Source organism: Somniosus microcephalus, chromosome 34 (assembly GCF_052327205.1).
Source record: "Somniosus microcephalus isolate GS21.2 chromosome 34, FLI_Smic_1.0, whole genome shotgun sequence".
NCBI lineage: Eukaryota > Metazoa > Chordata > Chondrichthyes > Squaliformes > Somniosidae > Somniosus > Somniosus microcephalus.
This window is the reverse complement of record NC_141020.1, coordinates 23167794-23183493: the sequence shown is the minus strand read 5'-3', so window position 1 is coordinate 23183493 and position 15700 is coordinate 23167794. Positions and strand designations below refer to the sequence as shown.

General features: G+C 48.5%; 1 long non-coding RNA gene across 2 annotated transcripts in view; it reads right to left on the bottom strand.

Moving 5' to 3' along the window:
- The window catches only part of LOC147096878 (uncharacterized), a 159172-nt gene extending 144380 nt beyond the window's left edge, over positions 1–14792 (bottom strand). Inside the window, exon 1 of one of the 2 annotated variants that reach the window (XR_015074568.1) lies at positions 14656–14792. This is a non-coding gene — a long non-coding RNA (uncharacterized LOC147096878). The remainder of the gene's footprint in view (positions 1–14655) is intronic. The other variant, XR_015074567.1, reaches the window with a different exon arrangement.
- Between the last annotated feature and the right edge of the window lie 908 nt (positions 14793–15700).

Here is a 15700-nt window from a genome sequence, read left to right as displayed (position 1 = left end):
CTGGCGGTCATGTGATCGGTGTCATGACGTCACCACGCAGGATAAAGGTAAACACACACTGTAAAGGTAACAATCAGTTTAAAGGTGCAGTCCCCGGCTGCACTATAATACAATTGAGGGGATTATACTAAAGTACACTGAGTCTCTTGTGGCTCCTCCACAATATTGTACATTTCACATGATATAAATATGTGCAAAATATATTAACTCCAGCACACACTTCCCCACATTGTATTCCATTTACCATGTTCTTGCCCACTCAATCAACCTGTCTATATCTCTCTGCAGCCTCGGTGTCCTCCTCACAACTTACTTTCACACCTAACTTTGTATCATCAGCAAACTTGGATATGTTACACACAGTCCCTTCATCTTAAGTTATATTAATATAGATTGTAAATAGCTGAGGCCCAAGCACTGATCCTTGCAGTACCCCGCTAGTTACAGCCTGCCAACCTGAAAAAGTCCAGTTTATTCCTGCTCTCTGTTTTCTGTCCATTAACCAATCCTCAATCCTTGCTAATATATTACCCCAATACCACGAGTCCTAATTTTGTGCAATAACCTCGTGTGGCACCTTTTCGAATGCTATTTGAAAATCCAAATACAGTACATCCACTGGGTCCCCCTTATCCATCCTACTAGTTACATCTTCAAAAATCTCTAACAGATTTGTCAAACACGATTTCCCTTTCATAAAACCATGCTGACTCTGCCTAATCATATTACGATTTTTGAAATGCCCTGTTACCACGGCCCTAATAGATTCTAGCATTTTGCCTACTACTGATGTCAGGCTAACGGGCCTGTAATTCCCTGTTTTTTCTCTTCCTCCTTTCTTAAATAGCGGGGTTATGTTTGCTGCCTTCCAATCCTTGGGGATTGTTCTAGAATCTAGGGAATTCTGGAAGATTGATACCAGTGTATCCACTATCTCTGCAGCTGCGGGTTAGGTTGATTGGCTATGATAAATTGACCCTGAGTGTTAGGGGGATTAAATACATGGGGTTACGGGGATAGGGTGGGATATGCGTCGGTGCAGGCTCGATGGGCCGAAATGGCCTCTATCTGCACTGTGGGGTTTCTGTGATTCTGTGAAAACCCCTAGGATGCAGGTCGTCAGGTCCAGGGGATTTGTCGCCACTTCGTCCCATTAATTTCTCCAGCACTATATCTTTACTTATACTGATTTCTTCAAGTTCCTCATTCTCTCTAGACCCTTGGTTCCCCATTATTTCTGGAATGCTTTTTTGTGTCTTCTACCGTGAATACAGGTACAAAGTATTTGTTTAATGTCTCTGCCATTTCCTTATTGCCCATTATTTCTCCCGTCTCTGCCTCGAATGGGCCCACGTTTAGGAAGGATCGGCAAAAAGGTAGGGGAGGTGGGGTAGCATTGCTGGTAAAGGAGGGGATTAATGCAATGGAAAGGAAGGATATTAACTCGGATGAAACGGAATCTGTATGGGTAGAAATGAGAAATAGCAAGGGGAGGAAAACGTTAGTGGGTGTGATATATAGGCCTCCAAATAGTAATATGGAGGTGAGGGAAGGCATAAAAAGGGAAATTAGAGAAGCGTGCGATAAGAGCACAGCTGTCATCATGGGTGACTTTAATTTACATATTGATTGGACTACCCAAATTAGTAAAAATTCTGAGGAGGAGGAATTCCTGGAATGTTTTCGGGACGGTTATCTGGACCAATATGTCGAGGAGCCGACTCGAGATCAGGCCATTTTAGACTGGGTATTGTGCAATGAGAAGGGACTTATCAGCAATCTTCTTGTACGAGGCCCCTTGGGTCAGAGCGATCATAATATGATCGAGCTCTCAGTCGAGATGGAGAGTGAGGAAATTGAATCAGAGACTAAGGTCCAGAACTTAAATAAAGGGAATTACGAGGGTATGAGACGGGAATTGGGTAAGATTGATTGGGTGGTGTTTCTGGGGGGATTGACAGTGGATAGACAATGGCAAGCATTCAAAGATAGAATGGAAGAATCCCAGAACATGCTTATACCGGTTTGGCATAAAAATAAACCTAAAAAGGTGGCTCAACCGTGGATAACGAGGGAAATTAGGGACAGCATAAAATCAAAAAAAAGGGCATATCAACTGGCAAAAAAAAGCACCAGACCGGAAGATTGGGGGCAGTACAGGATACAGCAAAAGAGGACAAAGGGATTAATCAGGAAGGGGAAAATAGAATACGAAAGTAAACTTGCAGCAAACATAAAGACAGACTGCAAAAGCTTTTATCGGTATATCAGGAGGAAAAGACTGGTAAAATCCCAAGTCGGTCCCTTGCAGTCCGATTCGGGAGAATATATAATGGAGAATAAGGAAATGGCAGACCAATTAAACTCATACTTTGGTTCTGTATTCACAAAGGAGGACACAAATAACCTCCCAGGAATATCGGCAAACATAGGGACTAATGAGAGGGAGGAGCTGACAGAAATTAGTATCTCTAGGGATATGGTGTTGGGTAAGTTGAGGGGACTGAAGGCCGACAAATCCCCGGGGCCTGATAAACTACATCCTAGGGTACTTAAGGAGGTGGCCCTGGAGATAGCAGATGCTCTAAGGATCATCTTCCGGAACTCCATTGACTCGGGAACAGTACCCGTGGATTGGAGGGTAGCTAATGTTACCCCAATATTTAAAAAGGGGGGTAGAGAGAAAGCAGGGAATTATAGACCAGTAAGCCTTACATCGGTTGTGGGCAAAATGCTAGAGTCCATTATTAAGGATAAAATAGCGGAGCACTTGACAAATGGGGAAAGGATCGGACAGAGTCAACATGGATTTACAAAGGGTAAATCGTGTTTGACTAATCTGCTGGAATTTTTTGAGGAAGTAACTGGTAAAATAGATGGGGGAGAGCCAGTGGATGTGGTGTACCTTGACTTCCAGAAAGCCTTCGATAAGGTTCCACACAAAAGATTATCATGCAAAATTAAGGCTCATGGGATTGGGGGCAAAGTATTAACGTGGATAGAGAACTGGCTGGCGGATAGAAAACAGAGAGTTGGAATAAACGGCTCATTTTCGGAGTGGCAGGCAGTGACCAGCGGGGTGCCGCAAGGATCTGTCCTGGGACCCCAGCTGTTCACAATATATATAAATGATCTGGATCAGGGAATTGGATGCAATATTTCCAAATTCGCTGACGACACTAAACTAGGAGGAGGGGTGGGCTCTGATGAGGATGTCAGGAGGCTACAGTGCGATTTGGACAGGTTGGGGGAATGGGCGGATACGTGGCAGATGCACTATAATGTGGATAAATGCGAGGTTATCCACTTTGGGGGTAAAAACAGGAGGGTAGATTATTATCTAAATGGCAATAGATTGGGAGATGGGGAAGTGCAGAGGGACCTGGGTGTTCTTGTGCACCAGTCACTGAAGGAGAGCATGCAGGTGCAACAGGCGATTAAGAAGGCAAATGGTATGTTGGCCTTCATATCAAGGGGGTTCGAGTATAGGAATAGGGATACCTTACTACAGCTGTACAAGGTGCTGGTGAGACCGCATCTGGAGTATTGTGTACAGTTTTGGTCGCCCCATCTGCGGAAGGATGTTCTTGCCATGGAAAGAGTGCAGCGGCGATTCACCAGGCTGATACCTGGAATGGCGGGAATGACCTACGAGGAGAGATTGAATAGTTTGGGCTTGTACTCACTGGAGTTTAGAAGATTGAGAGGGGATCTCATCGAAACATATAAAATTATGGCAGGCCTGGACAGGCTGAATTCAGAGAGAATGTTTCCAATGGCAGGGGAGCACAGAACCAGGGGCCACAGTCTAAAAATAGCGGGCAAATCATTTAAAACAGAGATGAGGAAGAATTTCCTCACTCAAAGAGTGGTGAGCCTGTGGAATTCCCTGCCACAGAGGGCTGTGAAGGCTAATTCAATAAATATTTTCAAGAGAGAATTGGATATATTTCTGAAGGCTAAGGGGATTAAGGGTTACGGAGAAAAGGCGGGGACGGGGTACTGAACTGGTAAGATCAGCTAAGATCTCAGACGAAGATCAGCCATGATCTCATTGAATGGCGGAGCAGGCTCGAAGGGCCGAATGGCCTACTCCTGTTCCTATCTCTATGTTTCTATGTTTACTCTCACTAATCTCTTCCTATTTAAATACCTATAGAAGCATTTACAATCTGTTTTTATGTCTCTTGCTAATTTACTCTTTCTTTTTTCTCTTTCCCTATCAATTTTTTGGTCCTCCTTTGCTGAATTCTAAAATCCTCAGGCTTACTACTCTTTTTGGCAACATTTTAAGCCTCTTCCTTTGATCTAAAACTATCTTTAACTTCTCGTTAGCCACGGTTGGACCACTTTTCCTGTGGGGTTTTTGTGCCTTAAAGGAATGTATAGTTGTTGTAAATTATGTATTAATTCTTTAAGTGCTAGCCATTGCTTGTCTACCATCATACCTTTTAATGTACATAAGAACATAAGAAATGAGAGCAGGAGTCGGCCATTTGGTCTTTCGAGCCTGCTCTGCCATTCAATAAGATCATGGCTGATCTTCTACCTCATCTCCACTTTCCTGCATTATCCCCATATCCCTTGATTCCCTTAATATTCAAAAATCTATCGATCTCTGTCTTGAATATACTCAACGACTGAGCCTCCACAGCCCTCTGGGGTAGAGAATTCCAAAGATTCACCACCCTCTGAGTGAAGAAATTTCTCCTCATCTCAGTCCTAAATGGCCGACCCCTTATTCTGAGACTGTGACCCCTGGTTCTGGACTCCCCAGCCAGGGGAAACATCCTCCCTGCATCTACCCTGTCAAGCCTTGTAAGAAGTTTGTATGTTTCAATGAGATCACCTCTCATTCTTCTAAACTCTAGAGAATATAGGCCTAGTCTACTCAATCTCCCCTCATAGGACAATCCCCCCATCCCAGGAACCAGTCTGGTGAACCTTCGTTGCACTCCCTCTATGGCAAGTATATCTTTCCTTAGCTAAGGAGACCAAAACTGTACACAATACTCCAGGTGTGGTCTCACCAGGGCCCTATATAATTGCAGTAAGACGTCTTTACTCTTATACTCAAATCCTCTTGTAATAAAGGCCAACATACCATTTGCTTTCCTAATTGCTTGCTGCACCTGCATGTTAACTTTCAGTGATTCGTGTACAAGGACACCCAGGTCCCTCTGAACACCAACATTTCCCAATCTTTCACCATTTAAAAAATACTCTGCTTTTCTATTTTCCTACCAAAGTGGATAACTTCACATTTCTCCACGTTATATTCCATTTGCCATGTTCTTGCCCACTCACTTAGCCTGTCTATATGCCCTTGAAGCCTCCTTGCATCCTCCTCACTTAGCTTTGTATCATCAGCAAACTTGGATATTGTGGCGGAGCCACCAAGGGTCTCAGAACAATTAGTAATAATCCCTTTAACTACAGTGTAGTGCAGCCGCGGACTGCACCTTTAAACTGCCTGTTAACTGTACTGTATTGTATTTTCCTGCACTCCACGTGATGACGTCATGACGCCGATCACGTGACCGCCAGTGGCGCGAAGAACGCGATGACGTCATGACGTCAGCTTCCAGAATCTTCCAGCAGTCGTCGAGTGCCCAGCAAGCTGAGTAGACCTGTGTACCGTTTCTCCTGTAGTTTCCCTGTTAACTTCGTTGTTCATTAAAACCTGTTGATTTGATTCATCGAGTCGAATACCTTTATTCAGATAGGAACCTCCATTCCTACATTGGTGACCCCGATCTCGTCGGACAACTTTCGTCGAAGATGAACACAAACGCCGTCGCCCTTAAACTGCCGCAGTTCTGGGAACAGCAACCAGCAGCATGGTTTTTCCAGGCAGAAGCACAGTTCGCTCTCCGGGAGGTCACAGCAGATTCGACCCGTTATTATGTGGTTTCCGCTCTCGACAGTGCCACGGCCTCGCGGGTCGGCAGCCTTCTGAGCAGCCCACTGGAGGAGGGCAAGTACGAAGCGCTTAAAGCCCATTTGCTACAGGTATTTGATCTTAATAAGTCGGAGCGTGCACGCAAGCTTATTTCCATGCCCGGCCTCGGGGACTCAAAACCGTCAGAACTGATGAGTCAAATGCTCACGCTGTTGGGTGCGGAACCCCAATGTTTTTTATTCCGTGAGCTTTTCCTCTGCCAGCTACCCGATCCGGTTCAGGCGGCCTTGGCCAACACTGCCATCACAGACGGTGCTGAACTCGCTGCAGAGGCAGACAAGATATTTACTGTTACTCAGCAATGTTGTGCAGCCACGAGGCGCCTTTCCCCCACGCGAGCGAAGCCCAGCCCTCCCCCAGCAGGATGGTGCGCCGTTTCGGTGCCAAAGCTCGAGGCTGCCGGCCGCCTTGCAGTTTCCCTCAAGAAAAAAAAACTCCAACAAGCCTGCGCCCTCCCGGACGGACGACAAGGTCTGACAAGCACGGCAAGTTAGCTATGGCGGTGGGCTCAACGGGCAAACTCATTTACGTTACGGATTCCGTTACGGGCCGATTCCTGTGCGACACTGGTTCACAGTGCAGCATCCTGCCAGCTTCTAAGCTGGACCTACTATCCGGCAGCCAGGGGCCTTCCCTCGTGGCAATAAACGGCGCCGCCATGCGTACGTTCGTTAAACGGACGGTAAACTTAACCTTCGCCGGTCAGCGTTTTGTCTGCGACTTTATTACAGCTAAGGTCTCACAGGCTATCCTGGGAGCTGATTTTTTCTGTGCCAACGGTCTGCTGGTCGACGTCCAACACTGCCGACTCATTAATGCGTCCACTTTCCACACAGTGCCCTGCCACTGCAGCACCGCCGTGTCCTGGTCGGTGGCCTGTGCGGTTCCATCGCAAGACGGGTTTACGCGCCTGCTCGGTGAATTCCCGGAGCTCACCAGGCCTACTTTTTCGGCTGCAGTCACACGGCACGGGGTGGAGCACCATATCTCAACGACCGGAGCACCCGTTTACGCTCGGGCGCGGCGATTAGAAGCCGGCAAGCTGGCAGCCGCAAAGGCTGAGTTCCAGACCATGGAGCACCTCAGGATCATCCGGCGCTTGGACAGCCCTTGGTCCTCCCCACTGCATATAGTACCCAAACCAGGCAGCGGATGGCGACCTTGCGGGGATTACAGACGCTTAAACGATGCCACGACACCGGACAGGTATCCTATTCCCCACATCCAAATTTTTTCGGCACATCTGGCTGGCAACTCTATATTTTCTAAGGTGGATCTCGTTCGTGGATATCACCAAATCAAATCAAATCAACTTTTATTGTCATTGTTAGTGCACAAGTGCAGTACAACGAAATGTAGGCTTGCGGCTCCCGAGAGTGTACATTTAGATTAAGACATTTAAACATTCAACATACATTTGGCTTGTAGTATATTAACATAAACATGACCATAATAAAGTGCATTGGCAGATGTGCAGGCTTTAGAGTTTATTTGTGGAGTTCAGTAGGATGACAGCCCTGGGAAAGAAACTGTTCCTAAATCTGGTCGTACGGGTGCGAATGCATCTGTAGCGTCTCCCAGATGGTAGGAGGGCGAACAGACTGGCTGGAGAGGGTAGGGTCTTTGATGATGGACCGTGACCTCCGTAGGCAGCGTTTCTGGTATATGTGCTCTATGGTCGGTAGCCGGGTGCCGGTAATGCATTGGGCAGTTTAGACTACCCGCTGCAGGGCTTTCCGGTCATAGTAGCTACAGCTGCCATACCATACTGTGATACAGTTTGTCAGGATGCTCTCTATAGTGCAGCGGTAAAAGTTAGAGAGGATCAGGGGTGACAGATTACATCCCTTCAGCCTCCTTAAGAAATATAGGCGCTGCTGGGCCTTCTTCACCAGAGAGGTGGTGTTGAGGGACCAGGAGAGGTCTTCCGTGATGTGGACTCCGAGGAACTTAAAGCTGTCCACCCTTTCCACCACAGCCCCATTGATGTGGATGGGGGTGTGACTTCCGCCTTTGGACTTCCTGAAGTCCACAATGATTTCTTTTGTTTTTTTGGTGTTAAGGGCCAGGTTGTTATCGGCGCACCACTTCACGAGATGCTGGACCTCCTCCCTGTAGGCTGACTCATCGTTGTTGGTGATCTGGCCTACTACCGTGGTGTCATCCGCAAACTTGATGATGGTGTTGGAACCATTAACAGCCACACAGTCGTGGGTGAAGAGGGAGTAGCGGAGGGGGCTCAGCACACATCCTTGTGGGGCCCACGTGTTCAGGGTCGGGGGGGGGGGAGGTGTGGTTACCTAATTTGACAGACTGGGGTCTGTTTGTTAGGAAGTCCAGGGTCCAGTTGCAGAGGGAAGTGTTCAGGCCAAGAGTTTGGAGTTTGGTGGCCAGATTGTTGGGGACGGACCAAGTTCCGGTGCACCCTCCAGACGTCCCCAAAACGGCGGTCATCATGCCGTTCGGCCTTTTTGAGTTCCTCCGCATGCCGTTCGGTCTGAAAAACGCAGCTCAAGCATTCCAGCGGTTGATGGACTCTGTCTTACGGGATCTGCCCTTCCTTTTTATCTATTTGGACGACATCCTAATAACCAGCAAGGATACGACAGCTCACATGGCCCATTTATGCACACTTTTCGCCCGGCTCAGCCAACATGGCCTTGTCAATCCGGCCAAATGCACGTTTGGAGTATCCAGTATTGATTTCCTGGGACACAGGATTACCCCAGAAGGCGCCGTCCCGCTAGCCACCAAGGTAGAGGCAGTTACCGCATTCCCGCGGCCTCAGTCAAACCTCTGCAAGAGTTCTTGGGGATTACCATCGTTTCATCCCCAAGGCGGCCCGGTTAATGCAACCTCTGTACGAAGCACTAAAATGAAAGTCGGGCAAGGATGCTCTCACTTGGACACCGCAAATGGACCAGGCGTTCCGCGATACCGAGGCGGCGTTGGCAGATGCAACTATGCTAGCACACCCACTCCCGGGCGCGACAGTTGCCCTCACCACGGATGCATCCGACTACACCATCGGAGCAGTTCAAGAGCAGTGGGTCGACGGGAGTTGGCAGCCGTTAGCCTTTTTCAGCCGCCAACTGCGCAAGAATGAGCGCAAGTATAGCACTTTTGACAGAGTTGCTAGCCCTGTTTTTGGCCATCCGGCATTTCCGTTTCCTTCTAGAAGGCCGTCCGTTCACTGCATTCGTGGACCACAAGCCGCTCGCATTCGTGGACCACAAGCCGCTCACCTTCGCCATGGCCAAAACGGCGGAACCTTGGTCAGCTCGGCAGCAGCGCCACCTCATGTTTATATCCGAATTCACAACGGATTTGCGGCACGTGTCAGGCAAGGATAATCTCGTGGCGGATTGCCTTTCCCGGGTTCCAGTCCAGGCAGTCCACCTGGGCATCGATTTCGTCGGACTGGCAGAGGATCAACTGGCAGACCCAGAGGTACAAGCGTTTAGGACCACGCCTTCCAGTTGGCAGGTTGCAGACTTGCCGTTCGGCAGGAACCACGCTCTTGTGCGACACATCCATGGGAGTGCCCCGGCCCATTGTGCCGGTCGAATGGCGCAAGAAAGTATTCCAGGCAATCCACGGGTTATCTCACCTGGGGATGCGGGCTTCTCAACGGTTCATGTCCCGCAAATTTGTTTGGAAAGGCATGCATTTGGACGTCCGGGACTGGACAAACAATTGCGTTGAATGTCAAAAAGCCAAAGTCCACCGTCACGTCAAGGCTCCGGTGGCCAACTTCCCGGTGCCTGAGCGCCGCTTCGACCACGTTCACGTGGACTTAGTAGGCCCCCTTCCCGGGTCACGTGGATTCACACACCTCCTGACGGTGGTAGACCGGACCACCAGGTGGCCAGAGGCGATTCCCTTGGCCGCTACCACCGCAGCAGACGTCGCCAGGGCGTTTCTTTAGTCGTGGGTGGCTCGGTTCGGGGTGCCATCAGGCATCTCCTCGGACCGCGGTCCGCAATTCACATCAGAGCTGTGGAACGCAGTGGCACAAGGCCTGGGTACCAAGCTGCACCGTACCACCGCGTACCATCCACAGGCGAATGGTCTGTGCGAAAGGTTCCATCGGTCCCTCAAAGCGTCCCTCCGTGCTAGCTTGAGGGGACCCAACTGGGTGGACAGGCTCCCATGGGTGATGCTAGGCCTCCGGACAGCCCCAAAGGAGGATCTTCAGTCTTCATCGGCTGAGCTGGTTTATGGCCAGACACTCAGAGTGCCAGGTGACTTTTTCCCTCCACACAACGAACCATGGTCTGCAGCTCAACAGCTCCTGCTTCATCAGGAGGCGGCCAGGAATTTCCTGCCCATCCCAACCTCGCATCATGACCTGCAGAGACCTCACGTCCCGGCAGAACTCATGAGTTCGGACTATGTCTTTATTAGACAGGACGGTCACAGAGACCCGCTCAAGCCGCCGTACACCGGACCGTTTCGTGTCACCTCATCAGGGGAATAGTTTTTCACAGTCGAAGTCGGTGGAAAGTCCGATACCATCTCTATCGACCGGCTTAAACCAGCACACCTAGATCGGAGTGAGCCTGTCGTGGCTGCCCAACCGCCTCGCCGCAGCCGACCGCCGTTGACTGCCACACCAGCCGTGCACCAGCCCACCGTCGAACAGCCCGATTCGGCCTCAGACACGCCTGCACCTCTGACTACCGTTTCTGCCTCGCCCGAGACGCCGCTTCTGCCGCAACCCGGCACTGGTTCGTGTACTAACGCTCCGTTTCCGCTGCCTGAGTTTCGTCGCCGTTCGGCCAGGATCATTAAACCTCCTGCTCGGTTGACAATGTCCGTTAAAGTGGATTCTGGGGGGGCGCCTGTGGCGGAGCCACCAAGGGTCTCAGAACAATTAGTAATAATCCCTTTAACTAGTGTAGTGCAGCCGCGGACTGCACCTTTAAACTGCCTGTTAACTGTACTGTTTTGTATTTTCCTGCACTCCACGTGATGATGCCAATCACATGACCGCCAGTGGCGCGAAGAACGCGATGATGTCAGCTTCCAGAATCTTCCAGCAGTCGTCGAGTGCCCAGCAAGCTGATTAGACCTGTGTACCGTTTCTCCTGTAGTTTCCCTGTTAACTTTGTTGTTCATTAAAACCTGTTGATTTGATTCATCGAGTCGAATACCTTTATTCAGATAGGAACCTCCGTTCCTACAATATATTACATTAGGTGCCCTCATCCAAAACATTGATGTAGATTGTGAATAGCTGAGGCCCAAGCACTGATCCTTGAGGTACTCCACTAGTTACAGCCTGCCAACCCAAAAATGACCTGTTTATTCCTATTCTCTGTTTTCTATCCATTAACCAATCCTCAATCCATGCTAGTATATTACCCCCAATCCCATGAGCCCTAATTTTGTTTAATAACCTCTTGTGTGGCACCTTATTGAATGCCTTCTGAAAATCCAAATATACCAAATCCACTGGTTCCCTAATCTATTCTGCTCAAAAAACTCTAACGGATTTGTCAAACATGATTTCCCTTTCATAAATCCGTGTTGACTCTGCCCAATCCTATTATTATTTTCTAAGTGCCCTGTTACCACGTCCTTAATAATAGATTCTAGCATTTTCCCTACTACTGATGTCAGGCTAACTGGTCTGTAGTTCCCAGTTTTCTCTCTTCCCTCCTTTCTTGAGGCTAAAGGGATCAAGGGACATGGGGAGAAAGCAGGGACAAGGTACTGAATTTGGGTGATCAGTCATGATCTCATTAAATGGCGGAGCAGGCTCGAGGGGCCGAATGGCCTACTCCTGCTCCTATCTTCTATGTTTCTAAAACAGTGGGGTTACATTTGTTACCTTCCAATCCGCGGGAACCGTTCCAGAATCTATGGAATTTTGGAAAATGACAACCACTATCTCTATAGCCACCTCTTTCAAAACCCTAGGATGTAGGCCATCAGGTCCAGGGGATTTATCGGCTGTCAATCCTGTTAATTTCTCCAGTACTTTTTTTTTTACTAATACTAATTTCTTTCAGTTCCTCATTCTCGCTAGACCCTTGGTTCTCCACTATTTCCGGGAAGTTTTTTGCGTCTTCTTCCATGAAGACAGACACAGAGGCCGCGATTTTTCCTATTGATGCGGCTTAGGGGTGGGACAGCTGCCTTCCAGGTTCCAGTCCTGCCCCCAACGACATCAGACGCGATTTTGCGTCAATTGGCCTTGTTAAGCCCACCTTGCGGGCTTGCTGGCCAATTAAAAGGAAGTCGGTGTCAGATGACGTCAGTTGATGACGCATCTGCTGGTTTTCTTAAAGGGGCCATGCACAATTTTTTTTTGACAGCTGATTTTTCAGTGTGTGACCGAGGTGCTGTCACTGGTGAGAGAGAGTTCTCCCAATGAGGTGGGACTACACACACACAATCCAAAACTTGTCCCCTACAGAAAAGTGTAAATGAATTAAAAATGATTTTCCCAACATTTTCTTAGCTCTGAAACTCACCAATGTACCATTGGATCCTTCACACCACTTCTGCAGCTGTCATCAATGCATACACATTACAGCAGACTCACAACACGCCACACTTACCTGGCGTGGTATCCGGACGTCGGGAAGCCCGCAGTAGACCTGTCAAAATTTTAAAAAGCCTCTTAACTGCCTGTTAACAAGCAATTAAGTGCCTATAATCCTCTTCTCACCGCTAGGTGTCGGGTCCATGCAAAAATCGGGAACTCGACACCTGGGAAAATTGATTGGAGGCGGGTTGACAGCGGGTTTCTGACCCGTCAATCTTTGCGACTTTGCCAGATGTTCTGCCTCCAAACCCGCACTGAGCGCCGGCAAAATTCCGGCTAGAGTATTTGTTTAATTTCTCTGCCATTTCCTTATTCCCCATTATAACTTCTCCCATCTCAGCCTGTAAGGGATCCACATTTACTTTCGCAAATCTTTGTCTTTTTACAAACCTATAGTCTGTTTTTATGTCCCTCGCTAGTTTACTCTCATTCTATTTTCCCTTTATCAATTTCTTGGTCATCCTTTGCCGATTTATAAAATCTTCCCAATCCTCAGGCTTACTACTCTTTTTGGCAACATTATAAGCCTCTTCATTTGATCTAATACTATCTTTACCTTCTCTGGTTAACCACAGTTGGACCATTTTTCCTGTGAGGTTTATGTGCCTTAATGGAATGTGTATTTGTTATAAACTATGTATTAATTCTTTAAATGCTAGCCATTGCTTCTCTACCATCATACCTTTTAATGTAGTTTCCCAATCTAACCAACTCGCCCCTCATATCTATGCAGTTTGCTTTGTTTAGATTTAAGACCCTAGTTTCAGATTTAACTAAAATCACTTTCAAACTCAATATAAAATTCTATCATATTATGGTCACTCTTCCCTAAAGGCCCCCTCTATTATAAAGTTATTAATTAACCCTTTCTCATTGCACAATACTAGATCTAAAACAGTCTGTACCTCTTGTTTTTCTCCTTTCCATGATTTATTTCTGATGCTTTTACTTACTAATTATACTACATAAAAGATTGAGGGATAGAGGTGTTCTAAAAATGATAAAAGGAATTGACTCGGTCAACATTCATCGATTTACCTACCAATGGAAAAAATCAAAATTCAAGACAAGCAGTGGATATGTAAAGGGGCAGATTATTAGAAACTTTCTGAACTCAATGATCAGAATGTGCATAATACTTTTCCACAATAGAGATTGATGCTAAATCCATCCCAGCAGACAAAATGGAACTGAACTGAATTAAGTGATTAGTTAATCATTAATTGAAGAGTAGAAATGAAAGGAGCCGTGCCATGAGCGCATTGCCAAGAGGGTTGCCCCTACCCCACACACACACACAAAGAAAAGCCTCCTTGTAGGACTGCTCCTGGGCCTGGCCAAGATTGCCATAAACAGGTCCAGGCAGCGGGCGTCAAGGGTCGAGGGGGTCGTTCGCCCGAATGCCTGCCTCTCTTCTGCGGCTATGTTCGCGCCGGGGGAGATGGAGCACGCGGTGTCCGCCGGCATGCTCGAGGCACTCCGCGACCGGTGGGCGCCGCGGGGACTGGAGTGCATCATCACCCCAGCCAATACAATTTTAATTTAATTTGTTAAGTTTTAATTAAAGTTTGATTAATTTACAGTAAATTTGTTGAATCAAAAGGTAAAAAAAGTTGATTAGTGCGAACAAAATTGTTGTGTATGTACCTTTAAGAGAATAACTGGTCTCAGACTGCAGTACCGGCAGTGACCACCCCTGTATAAAAGGCGCTAGTGAGCCTCTGTTTTCAGTTTCACTATTGACTTCCACCAGTAAATACTTGTTTTGTTCAACTCCTGCTGTCCCTGTCTCAATCATTCACGGACGTAATAAAAAGCACACACAAAGAAGGCATTTTTCTGTCAGACAGCAGATTTCCAATTCGATTTGCAAAGTTTTAGAATATATTTGTGCCCATTTTCTTCGAATGGGGAGCACTTCCAACAGAGAGCGCACTGCCAGCCACAGCATGTTTGCTGCTTGAAAAAGGGGTTCGACCCGAAACCCACGGATGTTGCCTGGCCTGTTGAGTTTTTCCAGCATTTTTCTGTTGTTATTTTGGATTTCCAGCATCTGCAGTATTTTGCTATCATTCCTATAAATAATTCAACTAAAATACACAACACACGGTAAGCGGATGCGAGCCGGATCACTAACCATTCCGGCTGTTTCATCTCAAACCGCCCTCCACGCTGGGTCAGAGCGCGCACATCTTCACACCGGCCTCCGAGGGGGCAAAGCCCGCATGCGCAGTGAGAGACAGGGGTGGGAGAGCCGCATGCGCAGAGTGTGTGTGTAGGCAGAATAGCATGCGCAGTGAGCCGGAGGAGGGAAAGCCGCATGCGCAGTTCCGATGCCTTGAGAGGGTTTGCCACGCATACGTAATCAGAGAGCGGAGGAGGGGACGTGTCGTTTGCGAACGCGTGCGCACAGTCCAGTTTCGGTTGGCGGGAGCGCCGGTTGGTCTCGTGATACGCCCGCGAGCGTGGCGTTAGAGAGAGAGAGAGAGAGCTCAGGAAGTGAGAGAGAGGAGCTCAAGGAGAGAGAGAGCTCAGGTACAGAGAGAGAGAGCTCAGGTACAGAGAGAGAGCTCGGAGGAGCGAGAGAGGGAGCTCGGGGAGGAGAGAGCGGCTGAGCGAGAGAGAGCGCGCTCAGAGAGAGAGAGAGAGAGAGCGCGCTCAGAGAGAGAGAGAGAGAGCGCGCTCAGAGAGAGAGAGAGAGAGAGAGCGCGCTCAGAGAGAGCAGAGAGAGAGCGCGCTCAGAGAGAGAGAGAGAGAGAGAGCGCGCTCAGAGAGAGAGAGAGAGAGAGAGCGCGTTCAGAGAGAGAGAGAGAGAGAGAGAGCGCGCTCAGGGAGAGAGAGAGAGAGCGCGCTCAGAGAGAGAGAGAGAGAAGCGCTCAGAGCGAGAGAGAGAGCGCGCTCAGAGAGAGAGAGAGAGCGCGCTCAGAAGAGAGAGAGAGAGCGCGCTCAGAGAGAGAGAGCGAGAGCGCGCTCAGAGAGAGAGAGAGCGCGCGCAGAGAGAGAGAGAGAGAGAGAGCGCGCTCAGAGAGAGGAGAGAGCGCGCTCAGAGAGAGAGAGAGAGAGAGAGAGAGCGCGCTCAGAGAGAGAGAGAGAGAGAGAGAGAGCGTGCTCAGAGAGAGAGAGAGCGCGCTCAGAGAGAGAGAGAGAGAGAGAGAGAGCGCGCTCAGAGAGAGAGAGAGCGC